At 42.8% G+C, this 15,795-nt stretch overlaps 1 protein-coding gene across 10 annotated transcripts in view; it reads left to right on the top strand.

Annotated features, from left to right (window-relative positions):
- The first annotated feature begins 214 nt into the window (after positions 1-214).
- APBA1 (amyloid beta precursor protein binding family A member 1) overlaps positions 215-15,795 on the top strand; it is an 87,086-nt gene continuing 71,505 nt past the window's right edge. For 3 of the 10 annotated variants that reach the window (XM_083464848.1, XM_083464845.1, XM_083464861.1), the window contains exon 1: positions 233-393. The gene's annotated coding sequence lies outside the window, so the exon portion shown is untranslated. Of the gene's footprint in view, positions 394-7,288; positions 7,359-8,264; positions 8,329-15,795 lie in introns of those variants that run through there. The other 7 variants (XM_083464855.1, XM_083464847.1, XM_083464853.1 and 4 more) reach the window with 6 other exon arrangements.

Raw genomic sequence — 15,795 nt, 5'->3', positions numbered from 1 at the left:
TGGCCTCTCCTCCCCAGGCCCGCGGGCGACCCAAGCGGCGGCGGCGGCGGCGACCGCCTCCTCCTCCTCCTCCTCCTCCTCGCCGGATGCCTTGGCGCGCGGCCACTCGCTGCGCCGCCGCCGCCGCCGCCTCCTCTTTGGGGGCCGAGCCTGAGGAGCGAGCGCGGCGCGGGCGGAGGGCGGAGCGGAGGGCGGGCGAGGCGCGGGCCGGGAGGCTGCGGAGCCGAGCCGGGGCGGAGCCGGAGGAGGAAGATGGTGGAGCGCGAGGCCGGGCGAGCGGCTCCGCGGAAAGCTGCTTTCCAGGTGGGCCGCCCAGCCCAGCGCCGCCGCCGCCGCCGCCTCGGCCTCCGCTGGGCGCCCTGAGTGCGGCGGGCGCCGCGGCTCCCCAGACAGGTAAGGGCCGGGCGGGCGGGCGGGCGGGGGCGCGAGAGAGATGCGCGGCTCCCTCGGGGCCGAGAGGGGGCTGGGGGGGGGGGAGCAGGCGCCGCCCGCCCGCCCGCTCGGGAGGCAGAGCCGCCGGGTCTCCTCAGCCGCGCCCAGGGGCCGCGGGAATGGCTTCTCGGCGGGGGGGGGGGGCGGCCGGGTCTCCTCCTCGCCTGAGGCTGCGGGGCCCGCCAGGTGCCGCATCGGAGGGGAAGCCGACCTTCCTCCGCCGGAGCCGCGGGTGCGCCTGCCGCCGCCTCCTCCTCCGGGCGGGGCGGGGGGGCTCCCGCGAGTGCCTTCTCGCCCTTCTTAAATCTTAAAGGCTCGTTTTGAGAAGACCTGGCGGAGCTCTCCAATGGCTGTAACGTCAGATTTTTAAAAATGCTTCTCGACCCTATTATCTCAAAAGGAACGGTACCCACCGCCTAGAATGAACGGAAGGCTCACCCTTTTCCTGCCTCTGAACAATCCTTCATATTAAATGTATGCAAATGCAGGGGTGAGGAGCAGATCAGACATGTGACATAAATTTCTCGCCTCAAAGTACGTTGCTTATTTTGGTATGGATGTGCGCATCCATCAATATGCATTTAGGCATCCCTTTGTTTATGTATTTCCAGAGACCCATCTACATCATCTGAACAATATCTGAGTCACAGTACCTTGCATTCTACTGCACTGCTGTCAAAATCCGAAGTGTTTTTTCTGTGTTTCCAGAAGCACACATACAATGCCATATTTATTGCAGGCTGAGAAATGGAGAAAAAAAGTACAGTATTGTATTTTTGTTGCTGCATTAACAATAACACAAAACAAGAACCATTTCTGCTTAGTCTTAAATCTGAAAGTCATTTCAGAAACTTAGTATATCAATCATATCCCTAGTGACATTTTTTTGAGTATTTTTTTTGGGGGGGGAGCTGTGGAGGGGCAGATCTGCATAACATCCATGCATCTCCATCCCTAAACATATTAAGACCAAAATCCTACGCATGCTTTCTTGGAAATAAGTCCCGTGGGTTTTGCTTATGAGTGAGCAATGACAGGCTTGTGCTGCACAGTTGTGGTCCTTCATACACCAAGTTTCACATAAGCAACAGAAACCACAGTGTGGCTTACTTTTGAGTAAATATACAGCGGGTAGGACTATGACCAGTTAAAGAAAGTACAGTTAAATCCATGGGGGATATTCCCAGTTGTGTGATTGACCATGGCCTCAAATTAAGTCAATCTTTGTAATAATACTGTCCAAGATTTGATTGTCTTTTAATTCTAACTGATATACAGTGCTATTTTTCTAGAAAAAGGGGTGCTGGAACCCACCATGAACACCTCACTTGTTCTCTTATAATGGCAATGGTGCCCAACTGAGAGGTGCCAGAACTGAGTTCAGGCGAGTTCCAGTTGAAAAAAGGCCTGGGTATATATTTATTCTAAATAGGCAATCTAGGGTTCCTCATCACCACTGAAAATCGTGCTGTTAGTCTGTTTTAAAGCACAGCATACTAGCCAATAGTATTTAGAAAATGAAAGCAAAATAGGAGTACTGTGTACTGTATATAGCTTTATTATAGCACTACATTTTCTGTATATGCCTCTGTTGCAGCTTTTTTGAGAGCAGTTTTGCTTATAAGTTTGAAATCTAGAAAGTATGTACACATCAGCTTCTTTTTGTCCTGCTGTGTTGTACCTTTAATAACTATGACTAGCAGAAATTCAGCAGGTGACTTTCTTTATGGTTTGTAGGTTCTGCATTGGGGAATACTGCTACATTTCTCTTTGTCTCTTAGCTGTAAAAGTTTTAGGAATCCCATCACTAAAAAGTGGGCAAGCTTAATAGAAAGTTGGGTTTCGTTGTGGGAGATAATCAAATACTATGGAGGTAACTGAGTGGCTTTGGGCTAATCGTGTTAACTTACTTCAGATGGTGTTTATGAGACTATACAGTACATTGTGATAAAGTTGAAAGCCAGGTTGATTGAAAATATCTATTGTGTTTGCTATAAAATGATTGAAGAATGGTTGCAGTAATCTGAATTTAAAAGTGACATAAACATCAGATTTGAACTGGTTTGGCCAAGTAATAGTAGTACTAGACATGTATCCTATAATTCATGGAGGTATAATGCCTCTTTTGTAGCTGTTCTAGCTTGCAGCTACATTTTTGTTATGCACTAATGCGCCTGGCTTGATTTGAAATAGGAGTAATGTCTTTTGACTGTTGTTTTGTCTTCAATGTAAAGCCTCACATTTTAGAAAGCTGGTATAGAAAAGATATTAGTAGTTTGAGTCATTGGTTGATTCATTGAAAGATTGCCAGAGGAGGTAGACTCTAAGAGAGTGCTTCTTGAGAGAAGCAGAAATGTTTTTCATATTGCATGCTGAAAATTTATTTTGTATTAGCTCAAAATGAATTCTGCTGTTTGAAAAATGTACTGTTCTTAAAGCTATGATCCGAAGCATACTTGCTTGAAATCAGTGGAATATCTAAATGGATGCATTTAATACTGAGTTATAAACTTAAATTTTTTGAAGCTTCTAAGTGGTTTTTTAAAAATTGCAAAAATTGCAAAACCAGCAATAAATAAAAAAAGCAATAAAATTCATTGGGGAAAACCCTCTAAACCTTCTAAATATGAATATGTAAAGTGGAAGGCAGCGATGTTACTTTTGCTTTTGTAATAATTGTTTTTTATTTGCTGGGATTAAAATAAAATTTAAAAATATATAATGTATTAAATCATCAAGAATAAGTATTTAAAGAGCTGAACTGTTACATCATTGTCATTCTCAGTTCAACCCTTAATTGACATAGCTGCCTCTCTGATGTCTGATATCTTATAAAAGAAGCCTTAAGAATGAAAGGTGATACAAGCAAGAGACATTACACATACTTCTGAAAATCAAGAAAATATTTAATAAAAATACAAAAGAAGAATGAAAGGTGTTGTCTGTGACCTTCAAGGAAATGTACAAAGGTATCGTTGACTAAATGTGGGGAACTGACCAAAAGCAGGCTGGCCTGGAAAGGCAGGAGATGAAGGTCTTCCTTCCCCTCAAGGTTTCACAGAAGGTTGTTCTGACTCACAATCACTGAATTAATTTGAACTCTGCATTTAAGAAATTACAACAGTGCACCATTGCAACATTTTAGATATAATACCTCTTCATTCTTCCCCTTCCAGTTCCATCCTGCGGCAGTAGAAAATGAAATTTAGGTCTCTTCTACCTAAACTCAGGCCACATATTACAGAGTTCTTTCTGTGTGCAGTTGTATAGGGTGTTTCTCCACCTTTTTCAAAAAACCAAAATCGTCTCTGTGGGCAGAGCAAGACCAGATGGAAATGGAGGTTATGCAGACCTTTCCCATCTGGTCTCCAGAGGACCCCATATGTTTTCTCTCATATATATAAATGGTAGAAGCAGCTTCAAAAGGTTGCTTTAGAGCTGAAAAAAATGATCAGGGGGAGAGGATTAAGCACGCTCTCTACTTTCAGTCTTTCTCGGCTTAGATTGATTTTGGTTTTAAAAAGAAGAAAAAAACAGAGGTAGAAAGAACCTCATGGAGTTAGACAGAATCTTTAATCAATGCTTGTGTATTTTCTTAAGATTGCAGAAATATCTCAGCCTGCCATTCTTTGTGTTGTGTGATGTACGGCACACAGTTTTGCTTAAATTTCCCTTGTGCTGGTATGGTTCCCTTCAACCTTCCTCTTGGTTTAGTCTACAGTTGGTTTCCCTGGCCCTCTCCAGATGTTGATGACTACATCATCCCTGCTGGAAGCAGGAGTCCAACAGCATTGGGAGGGCCATAGTGTACCTGCCTTGATTTAAATAGAACAAGGAACAGGATCTGGGAGACCCTGGACGCACACATTTTCTTATTTCAGTGTGAGAGCTTGTTTGTGGTGTTTTCAGGAGTTTCACAAGAATGCATGTGAGGAAAAATATGTGGAATCATATATATGTGTATGTATATATACATACATACATACAGTTTTATACATTTTATTATAGAATCATAGAATCATAGAGTTGGAAGAGACCACAAGGGCCATCGAGTCCAACCCCCTGCCAAGCAGGAAACACCACCAGAGCACTCCTGACATATGGTTGTCAAGCCTCTACTTAAAGACCTCCAAAGTAGGAGACTCCACCACACTCCTTGGCAGCAAATTCCACTGTCAAACAGCTCTTACTGTCAGGAAGTTCTTCCTAATGTTTAGGTGGAATCTTCTTTCTTGTAGTTTGGATCCATTGCTCCGTGTCCGCTTCTCTGGAGCAGCAGAAAACAACCTTTCTCCCTCCTCTATATGACATCCTTTTATATATTCGAGCATGGCTATCATATCACCCCTTAACCTCCTCTTCTCCAGGCTAAACATGCCCAGCTCCCTTAGCCGTTCCTCATAAGGCATCGTTTCCAGGCCTTTGACCATTTTGGTTGCCCTCCTCTGGACACGTTCCAGTTTGTCAGTGTCCTTCTTGAACTGTGGTGCCCAGAACTGGACACAGTACTCCAGGTGAGGTCTGACCAGAGCAGAATACAGTGGCACTATTACTTCCCTTGATCTAGATGCTCTACTCCTATTGATGCAGCCCAGAATTGCATTGGCTTTTTTAGCTGCCGCGTCACACTGTTGGCTCATGTCAAGTTTGTGGTCAACCAAGACTCCTAGATCCTTTTCACATGTACTGCTCTCAAGCCAGGTGTCACCCATCTTGTATTTGTGCCTCTCATTTTTTTTGCCCAAGTGCAATACTTTACATTTCTCCCTGTTAAAATTCATCTTGTTTGTTTTTGCCCAGTTCTCTAATCTGTCAAGGTCGTTTTGAAGTGTGATCCTGTCCTCTGGGGTGTTAGCCACCCCTCCCAGTTTGGTGTCAACTGGGACCTTGTTCAAATGTGATACCAGGACTTCAAGAAGAACTGAACCTAATGGGACACTGAAGGCGCTCAGATTCTTTTGTTAAACAGGTCCCTTGACCATGATTCATAAAATATTGGCCTTCCAACACCTGGGCTACAAGTTTTTGGTCTGCTCACAACGCACATACTGGCAAGGCTAACTGGTTTTGTATGAAACACCAGGCATGTCTAACACTGTGTGGGTAAGCTATTCTTGATCACCCAGAAACTTATTTAAATCAGGGCCAGACCAAGTTTGGTGTCAGTCTTCATAAAAAAAGCTGGAAATGTCAGATTCAGCCGCTGGACTAAAATCTATGGGAAAACAAGTGTGTACCCTATGACAACCAATTGATAGGTTTGTGCTTACTGGTGGGTTTTAATAATGGCTGAAAAGCATTACTAGGGTGTTGGAATGATGACCCTTGACTATGACTTGACTGGGTAGACAATGACACTGTGCTCAAGAGTTGCTTCCTCCAGTGTCTGTAAATACTGCAGTGAAGCAACACCCTCTAGTGCCCATTAATTCTTGCTTCCAGACTAAAATATGTGAGAAAACAAGGGGCTCACACATTAGAGCTCACAGGTTTGGCAGACTCTTAGCAAATACATTCTTGTCAGGTGAGGTGAAACCCATCACAAGTGGGGTCCGCAGGGTCATGTCCTGGGCCCTTTGTTGTTCAACATTATAAAAGACTTGGATGAAGGTCTTGAGGAGATGCTTGGGAGGTTTTTGAGGTTTGACGTTTTCTTATGTTTGTATATGTGCTGGAAGCTGCCAGGGTAGCTGGGGAAACTGATGGGTGGAGTATTGTTGTTGTTGCTGCTGCTATCATCATCATCATCGTTGTCATCATCATTAAATTTGCAGATAACACCAAACTGGGAGGGGTAACTAATGCTGCAGAAGACAGAATCAGAATTCAAAATGACCATATAACAGATTGGAGAACTGGGCTCAAGTTAACAAAATGAATTTCAATAGGGACAAATGTAAAGTTCTGCACTGAGGCAGGAAGAACCACATGCACAAATATACTGGATTTCCAGTAGTACATGTGTAAAGGATTTAGGGGTCTTAGTAGACCACAAGCTTAACATGAGTCAACTGTGTAATGCAGCAGCAAAAAAACTAATGCTATTCTAGGCTGCATCAACAGAAGTCTAGTGCCGAGATCAAGGGAAGTAATAGTCCCACTCTATTCAGTTTTGCTCAGACCTAGAATACTGTGTCCAATTCTGGGCACCACAATTTAAGAAGGATGTTGACAAGCTGGAAGGTGTGCAGAGGAGGGCGACCAAGATGGTCAAGGGTCTGGAAACCAAGCCCTACGAGGAGCGCTTGAAGGAGCTGGGTATGGTTAGCCTGGAAAAGAGGAGACTGGGAGGACATGGCATCAGTAGGATAGCTCAGTTGGATAGAGCATGTTGCTAATAATAATAATAATAATAATAATAATAATAATAATAATAATAATAATAATAATTTATTATTTATACCCCGCCCTTCTGGCTCACTTTCCCCAGCCACTCTGGGCGGCTCCCAATCAAGTGTTAAAAACAGCACAGCATTAAATATTAAAAACTTCCCTAAAGAGGGCTGCCTTCAGATGTCTTTTAAAGATAAGACAGCTGCTCATTTCCTTCACATCTGAAGGGAGGGCGTTCCACTGGGCGGGCACCACTACCGAGAAGGCCCTCTGTCTGACTCCCTGTAACCTCACTTCTTGCAATGAGGGAACAGCCAGAAGGTCCTCGGCGCTGGATAACACCAAGGTTGCAGGTTCAGTTCCCATAAGGGACAGTTGCAGATTCCCGCATTGCAGGGATTGGACTAGATGACCCTCAGGGTTCCTTCCAGCTCTATGATTCTGTATTATAACTGTCTTCAAATATCTAAAGGAATGTCACATGGACGATGGAACAAGCTTGTTTTCTCATGCTCTAGGCTAGAACCCAAACCAATGGCTTCAAGTTACAAGAAGGATGATTCTGACTAAACATCTGGAAGAACTTTCTGAGGGTAAGAGCTATTCAACAGGGGAATGGACTCCTTTGAGAGGTGGTGGACTCTCCTTCCTTGGAGGTTTTTAAGCAGAGGTTGGATGTCATTTATGTTCTAGTTGAGATTCCTGCAGGATCCCTCTCCTTAGCAAAGATCTTAGCAGGAGCGGGGCGGGGATCTCTCAGCTGGGAAGGGAGGCTTTGCCCTCCCCAGCTGAGCTGCCGCGAGAGATCCCTGCCCCTGCTCCTGCTTGCACAGGAGTAGGAGCTGGATCGGGCTGCTCAGCTGGGGAGGTGCAGGCTCCATCGCACTTTCCATTGAGGGGTTCGCGCTGGGAAGGGAGGCTTCGTGCTCCCCAGCTGAGCTGCCCCGATCCAGCTCCTCCACCTTTGCAAGCAGGAGCGGGGGCACTCAAAACAGAAGTGTGGCACTGAAAAATGAAGTGTAACACTCAAAACGGAACAGTTCGGATTCTGAAAAAAGTTCACAAACCGGAATACCTACTTCCGGGTTTGCAGCGTTCGATTTCCAAGTTGTTCATGAATTAAGCTGTTCGAAAGCCTAGGTACCACTGTATATTTCAGTGGGCAGAGAGGCAGACAGGATGCAGTGGAGACCCCAACAGAGCTATAATGGCTTGAGTGTGCTTCCTTGGGCAACTTCCTTATTGCCCATCTGAAAAAAGAAGGGGACTTCCTAGGGGAATGTTACAATGCCTAGGGGATTGTAACATGCATTGCTCTGGAAATGGGCCAGGGCTAGATCTCTGGGTCTTCTTCAGTAAATCAGCAAATGTTTCTAAATTCCAATAGTTTAATAGAAAATTATAATATATGTGTATGCTATAGCTGGATGGCTTGGTGCTGATCACTTAACCTTCATGTTCCCCACCTGGTTTCCTTGACTGTGTCTTACACACCCCAGTGCCATGACTCAAAATTTCCCAGAACATCTGCCTCAGTGAGATTACTGTTGAAATGAGAAACGGGTAATAAACATTTTAAATGTGTGCTTAAAAGTTGTACAATGTGGCTTTTACAGATGTGTAGTCTGTATTGATGGTGATTGGAAAAAATGGTGGGGTTTTTTGGGGGGCCGATACAGATCATTGATCAACATAATAAACCAGAAACTCAAAGCAGTACAAAGGCATTTTTAATAGCCACTAAAAAGAAGTATTCCCATTCAAGTCTGATTGTTGCCAATGGACTCTACAAAATGATATGCTGTTTTCAAAATGGAAATCAATTGGTGTTTTCACCTGCACTTTTCAGTCGCAGCTTGCACAGAACTACCTGATAAGCATATGTTAGGATACTGAAGATAATCATTCTTTTATTTTTAATAGAGCTAAACCCAGTATTTATGCTAGAGTTCGTATCGATTCAATTAATGCTCATTTGAATAATCTGAATGTAGAGACAGTGCTATTTGATAAATAAAATTTTAGGAATTAATTAGCTGAATTTCATGTGAGAAAAAAAAAGTTTTCCTGACTGAAGCTATTCCATAAGCGTTTATGATACATGGAAAGAAAATGAATTGGGTTGTTTGAAATATTTATATATTTAAGCTAAATAAGTTTGGAAAATACAGGCCTGCAAAATTTTCAGCAGCTCCAAAAGTTCAAATATTATTCACCTAATGAAAGGCTTGGGCTTCCTTTGCCAAACGCTTGGTATTTTACAAAAGTGGTAAGGGGATAAATTCTTTATTATGAGATGACAAATTATTTTATTATTTTATTAGCAATAGAGAAGGAGAAATAGATGAGTAAATTAGTCTGCCTAACTGCCAGCGTAAAATTTTATTTTAGAGAAGAAAGGTTTTTAAACTTTTCTATGGAATTACTCAAAAATGTAATGAAAATATTGGCCTCGTTCAGATTACCATATCTTGGTGGAATACTAAGGTAAGCCAGAGCCTTTTGTTCCCCCCCCAGCCCCCTCTCTCCTTTATTAGCCATGCACAATAATGAAACCTGCAAGTCTCCAATTTGAACTATCCCAATGACTTAAACCACTGTTTGAAGCTGTTGCTTCTGAATCTGATAAACATAGTTTCCTGGTTTGGACAAAATGGAAACTTCTGAGTCAAATTGCTGCATGCTGCAAAAAGAGGAGAGAAGGGCAAATGCCCATAAGGCTCAAGCTGAGATATAATTTGTTTGAGTGGGGCTGCCCTATTTGAGCATTTTGTGTCTGTATACATGGAAAGCGAATACTCTACAGTGATACCTTGGTTCTCAAACATAATCCACTCCAGAAGTCTGTTCCAAAGCCAAAGCATTCCAAAACCAAGGTGCGCTTTCCCATAGAAAGTAAGGCAAAACGGATTAATCCATTCCAGACAATTAAAAACAACCCCTAAAGCAGGAATCTAAAATTAAATTTAACAGAAATTTTAGTATCTAATGAGACCATTGATCCATAAAATGCAAGCAATAAACAATGTTAACGGTTGTCTTGCCTTTGCCGCTTTTATCCATTTCTGCAGTAGCGCAATCAATCAATCAGTAGCTGAACTGGGTTCTACACAGTCACAAAAACAAAAAACCCACACAAACAAAAACACAAACAATAGCAAAAACAAAAGCACCAAATATAAGCTCCAAATATCACCTCAGAACACTGCAATCAGAAATGAAAGACTTCTGTCGGAATGGTAGGATGCAAATTAGCAGCGGAACACTAAAACCAGAAGAGGAACGTATCAGTTACAATGGTAGGATGCAAATTAGCAGTGCAACACTCAAAACGGAAGCTCAGGACTCAAAATGGAGCCTATTCGGCTTCCAAAACAAAGTTCGAAAACTGGAACACTCACTTCCGGGTTTTCAGCGTTTGGGTTCCAAGTACCGTATTTTTTGCTCGGTAAGACGCACTTTTTTCCTCCTTAAAAGTAAGGGGAAATGTTTGTGCGTCTTATAGAGTGAATGCCTACGGATGGCGGTGGGATCCCGCTGCAGTTGCCAGCGGAGGATCCATGGCTCCCCTTCCTTCCCTCCTCTGAGGCTCGCTTTAAAGCAGCAAAGCAGACAGGAGCTGCCCGCTTTGCTGCTTTAAATAGTTTAGTACAACATTTGATTCAGAATATTTTTGTGTGTGTTTTCCTCATCTAAAAACTAGGTGTGTCTTAAGGTCAGGTGCGTCTTATGGAGTGAAAAATACGGTAGATACTCAAGTGCTTCCATCAGGGTTAGTTTGTGTCTTTATAAGGACGGATCGGGTAAAACCTTTTCAGGTGGTTCAAAATTGACTACTTCAACCCCTCATTAACCTATTTGCAGAGAAACAACATTTTAGGAGGTTCTTGTTCAGAGTTCAAATGGTGGTAGTAGTGATGTGAGGTGAGAATATTCTCCAGAGAATATTCTCTGCTAGAAAATTCTCCAGAGAATATTCTCTACAAACTGTAAATTCTAATGTAAGAACCAGTTTTACAACCCACATTAAAAAAATCTAGTAAGCTTTGTTACCAGTGGAAATGAAGATGGTGACATCCTCTTCAGATGTTTGAGTCAATATAAATTTATAAACATTGTTACTTAAAGCCTATTTTTAAAATAAATTTCTTTCTTGTGACAATTTATCAGTTATAATTTAAATATGTTGTGTGTCGCCTTACTTGTCTAAGCAGATAGTAATTTGTATTTCTGATTTATGTAACTTGTCATTACTGATTGTGTTTTATTTTCTGGAAATAATAGCATTTATTTTAAACTTTATATTGATTTTATTAGTGTTGCACTGAAAATACTGTACCATGTAGATATGCTTATTAAAGAACATACTCATGTAGCAGACCTGAGTTTCTTTTATATTCCTTTTACTTTTAAAGCTACATTTCATACATATACAACATAATTAGAATTCAAAGTTGATGGTAAATATACGGTTAGTAGCAGGCTTAGTGATTAACGTGAGTCATTCATGTTGAATTTTCAATTTCAAGTTTGGTGCAAAAAAATAAAAGAATGTGAATTCACTTCATTGCCCCATTGAATAAAAGTATCTGTACAGATTTTGGTTGCCATCTGAACAAGTTTATCCATGAATAAACATTTATATTAACTAATAATATCATTTTCAATTCATTAAAATGAATAATTTCCTATTTTAAATGAAAATTCTCTAATATTCTCATTAATCGTGAATATTCTCGAGAATATTCTCCAAAAGATTATTCTCGATAATTTAATATCACTAGGTGGTAGTAGCAATCGCTTATATTTCCTTGGCAATCGTGATACAGACCAACTCACTGTTCCTAGAATTTGGCGATAACTCCAAGTTTCTGTGTTTCTCCAGCTAATAACATAGGCAGTACAGTCATACCTCGGGTTAAAGTCTCTTAAGGTTGAGCGTTTTCAAGTTGCGTTCCGCGGCAACCCATAAGTAACGGAACAGGTCATTTCTGGGTTTTGCCGCTCGGGCATGTGCAGACGCTCAAATTGACGTCATGTGCATGTGCAGAAGCGGCGAATCGCGACTTGCGCACGTGCAGACGTGGGTTGCATTCTGCTCAGGATGCAAACGGGGCTCCGGAACGGATCCTGTTCGCATCTAGAGGTACCACTGTATTGCTGTATGTTCAAATATTACGGTTATCTAGGGTTACCTGCCAACCACTTGGTGATGTTGTTTGCTTAGCATCTCTTTACACATCTGCATTGATTTGTCATGCATTTCTGCACAGTATTCCAAGATGGCAAGAAGGGCTACATTGCCTGACTGAATACAATAGTGTTTTGGGACTTTAATAATTGGTTAGAAATAGTTGGTTCCTTGCACACACTGGCTGTGATGAACACTTGCTGGGCCTTCTGGTCACATTTTGGCACTCAGTTGTGAAATTATGTATTCCAGTTTCTACAGATGCTGGAGACAGTTGCAACAGCTTTTTATACATAGCAGTGGTAAGTTATGATTATTTTTCATCAGCAAAGAAACAGGTATCTGGTAGAGTTTTATGATGAGAAGTTGCAGGTATGGCTGAGTGAGAGCAAGAGAATATTTATTTCCCCCATATAGAAAATGCACTCTTTCTTCTGAAGCAGAAATTATAAAGCATAGTGGAGAGTGTGATTAAAAAGGGGGAAATATTATAGCAGAATATACAGGCAAAACTGCCACAAGAAAGAAATTGAGATCTTTACTGGATAGCATAAATGGTCCTTTCTTATTTTTGTAGCTGATATTTTGGGACTATGATTAAACTAATCACATTTTAAAGAAATCTTTTATTCCAAAGCATTTGTGATATTATGTAAGAGGTATAGGTTGGTTGCTCGAGAGCAATCAGGCAGTATGCTTCAATAGTCTGTTTTAAAGCTTTCTTATCGGTGGTAAAAGCCTTTGGAATGCAGAGCTCCTCTATTCCGTGGCTGGCTCATTCACTGGCAGAATCTGAGAGTGGCGGTCCTTAAACCTTCCCCAGCAGAGTAGTTTCTTGGCGCCCAGTCTGCGCCTCCCCTCTCTGCGTGGGTAACGGAGGACCTCTCTCCTCCCCGCTTTGCTCAGGCAAGGTGTCCTGGCTCCGCCTCGCTTCCTCTGAGCCCTGCATTTCCTCTCCACTAGAGGCCTGGCTACTCTCCTCCGCTGAGGAGGTGCTGCTTCCCACGATCTTTGGGGGCTCTCTGTAATCCAGCCGGCTTTCCCCCTCTCGCCCCTGACCCGATGGCAGTTCCCTGACATATTATTTTCACTGTCTTTTTCCAATTAACTTTCCCATCCTGCATCATGTAATTTAACACTTGTAGTTTCAATATATTCACTTTCACAGCTGGCGTTGACGGGGTCTTGATCTGACATAATCAGGTGGATGCTTGAGTTACTGACCCTGGATGGGTTTTTAGGATTTGACTCACCAGAACAGTCTGAGAGTGGGATTTAGCATATTAAAATTTGTATCCTGTAGGTATTGCAATAAACGGTGCTTGCAACTGCTGTTCGGTGCATGTCCATGTTTGCCTACCCAGGTTCCTTTTCCTTCGGGTGATAGGTCCCAAGAAAAAAAGAAAAACATGAAGGAGGGAGATGACTTTTTAAATTTGTGAAGAAGTTACAGAGGTGGTAGAAAGGTGTTTGGAAGGTTACAAACACAGCTTCAAGCAGAAGGGTACAAGCACAGCCTCAAGCCACTTCATGGCTATTTTTAATTTCTTGCGTTCCACAAAACAGATTAAAGGCACTGTAATTTGCCTAAGAAAATAGTTAGCAGCTGGTGCACTTTCAAAAGAAATAAATGCCTCACAACTGACATCATTCTGACTTAAATATTCTGTTTCTTCTTCTGTTTATTTCTGTTTACGTTTTCACTAATTGCTTTCTTTAGGCACCCTCTGAGAAATGCCCCATAAGCACTGAGTGCATTAGCATTCCTAGAGTAATGAATAGGCCTTCCGAATGGCAGCCGAGATTGTGCTTTTAAGCGATGACATCCAAGCCACTGGAGTGGAAACTGGTAAAAGGAAAAGACATTATTTTCTGTGTTCATTCTGCTTCAAGTTAAGGGGTTTCCCCTGCTACTGTTGACAAACTTAGGAACTGGTCAGCAATGGCATAGAGCAGATTGAAGCATTAAGAAAAAAATACATGGTATATCCTTCCTGGAACCATATGGTCAAAATCCTTTGCACATGGAAAGCCAGCCCAGTTTTGTCTTTGGTGTTCCTTTTTATGTATAGGGAAGGTTTTATTTGGGAGAGCTTTCAAATATGCAACATTCCACTGGCAGAATAGGATGCCAGGATGGAGCAAAGGGAGATTGCAGTGTGAAATTGCTGAATTAGGCATTGAAGTTCAATGCCATTGCTTTTGGACTGAACCAAGGCAAAGGATTTTTAGCAGATTATATGTGTTAATTGGCTTACTAGCATCAGGCTGTCTGTGTTATCAGTAGGGGGCGAGGATCTGTCCATTTCTGCTCTTTCAGTTTCTCATTTTTCTAACCTTAAATTTAGTTTTCCACACTTCTACAGCAATTTGTGAATTTTGTGTTTTTTAAAATCCTCATTCAATATTTTAGTACAAAGTTCTAATAAACACTTTTGTAGGCAGTTTTGACAAAGGTGCACATTTTTGCAAGCTATTTATAATAAAATGCATTTTTGCATGCTATTTTCACAAATATCTTTACTGGTTGGTTGGAAAACTACAGTGCAAAATTTGGAGAACAATGTGAATTTTGAAGAATGGCCGTGTTTCGAGTCTCATATTATTTCAAAAAGTGCAAATATGATAGATTAGACCAAGAGTCTTCCATGAACACAGTCTTTAACAGTGAGTCTGTAAGTGACTGTGGAGGCCAATTCTGGATCCACACGTCCTTCCACAGTGAGGACATAAGCAGCGGCGGAGGAAGCCACTCAGGCGCCTGGGGCGGTGTGAACCTCCCATAGGGGTGGGGCGCACCACGGGGCCTCCGAGGTCTGCCTGCCTCCTCCCACTCAGGCGCCCTGCAGCTGGGGGAAGGCAGCGGACGGAGCATTTGGACAGCGTGGAGGCTGCACACCCCCAAGCCTCTCCCAGGCGTACTGCAGGCACTGTGGTGAGTGCTGCCTGCCATTTTGTCACCCGCCCTCAGTGGTGACACCTGGGGCAGCCCGCACTCACTGCTCTCCCCTTCCTCCTCCCCTGGACATAGGTTTCCGAGTGGGAGTTGATCACGGTGAGGGTTTGCCATGCGTGCCTTTTCTCCTTTTCGCCCTGAGTTCATGCTTCTTCAAAGTCCACAGCACCTTTGGTAAAGGCTGTTCTCCAATTGGAGCGCTCGCAGGCCAGTGTTTCCCAGTTAACAGTGCTGATACTACTATTTTTAGATTTGCCTTGAGAGCATCTTTAAACCTCCTTTCTTGTCCTGCTGAAGTTGTAGTTGTACTTCAGTTGGCATATGAATGCATAGCAGGTTTGATTGCTATGTTGTTGTTGTTGTTGTTGTTTAGTCGTGTCCCATGGACCAGAGCACACCAGGCACTCCTGTCTTCCACTGCCTTCCACAGTTTGGTCAAACTCATGCTGGTAGCTTCAAGAACACTGTCCAACCATCTCGTCCTTTGTCATCCCCTTCTCCTTGTGCCCTCAATCTTCCCCAACATCAGGATCTTTTCCAGGGAGTCTTCTCGTGAGGTGGCCAAAGTATTGGAGCCTCAACTTCACAATCTGTCCTTCCAGTGAGCACTCAGGGCTGATTTCCTTCAGAATGGAGAGGTTTGATCTTCTTGCAGTCCATGGGACTCTCGAGAGTCTCCTCCAGCACCATAATTCAAAAGCATCAGTTCTTCAGCAATCAGCCTTCTTTATCGTCCAACTCTCACTTCCATACATCTCTACTGGGAAAACCATAGCTTTAACTATACGGACCTTTGTTGGCAAGGTGATGTCTCTGCTTTTTAAGATGCTGCCTAGGTTTGTCATTGCTTTTCTCCCTAGAAGCAGGCGTCTTTTAATTTCGT

Source organism: Podarcis liolepis (genome assembly GCF_965112155.1).
Source record: "Podarcis liolepis genome assembly, chromosome: 11".
NCBI lineage: Eukaryota > Metazoa > Chordata > Lepidosauria > Squamata > Lacertidae > Podarcis > Podarcis liolepis.
The sequence above is the reverse complement of the archived record's forward strand: the minus strand, read 5'-3'. Positions and strand labels throughout refer to the sequence as shown.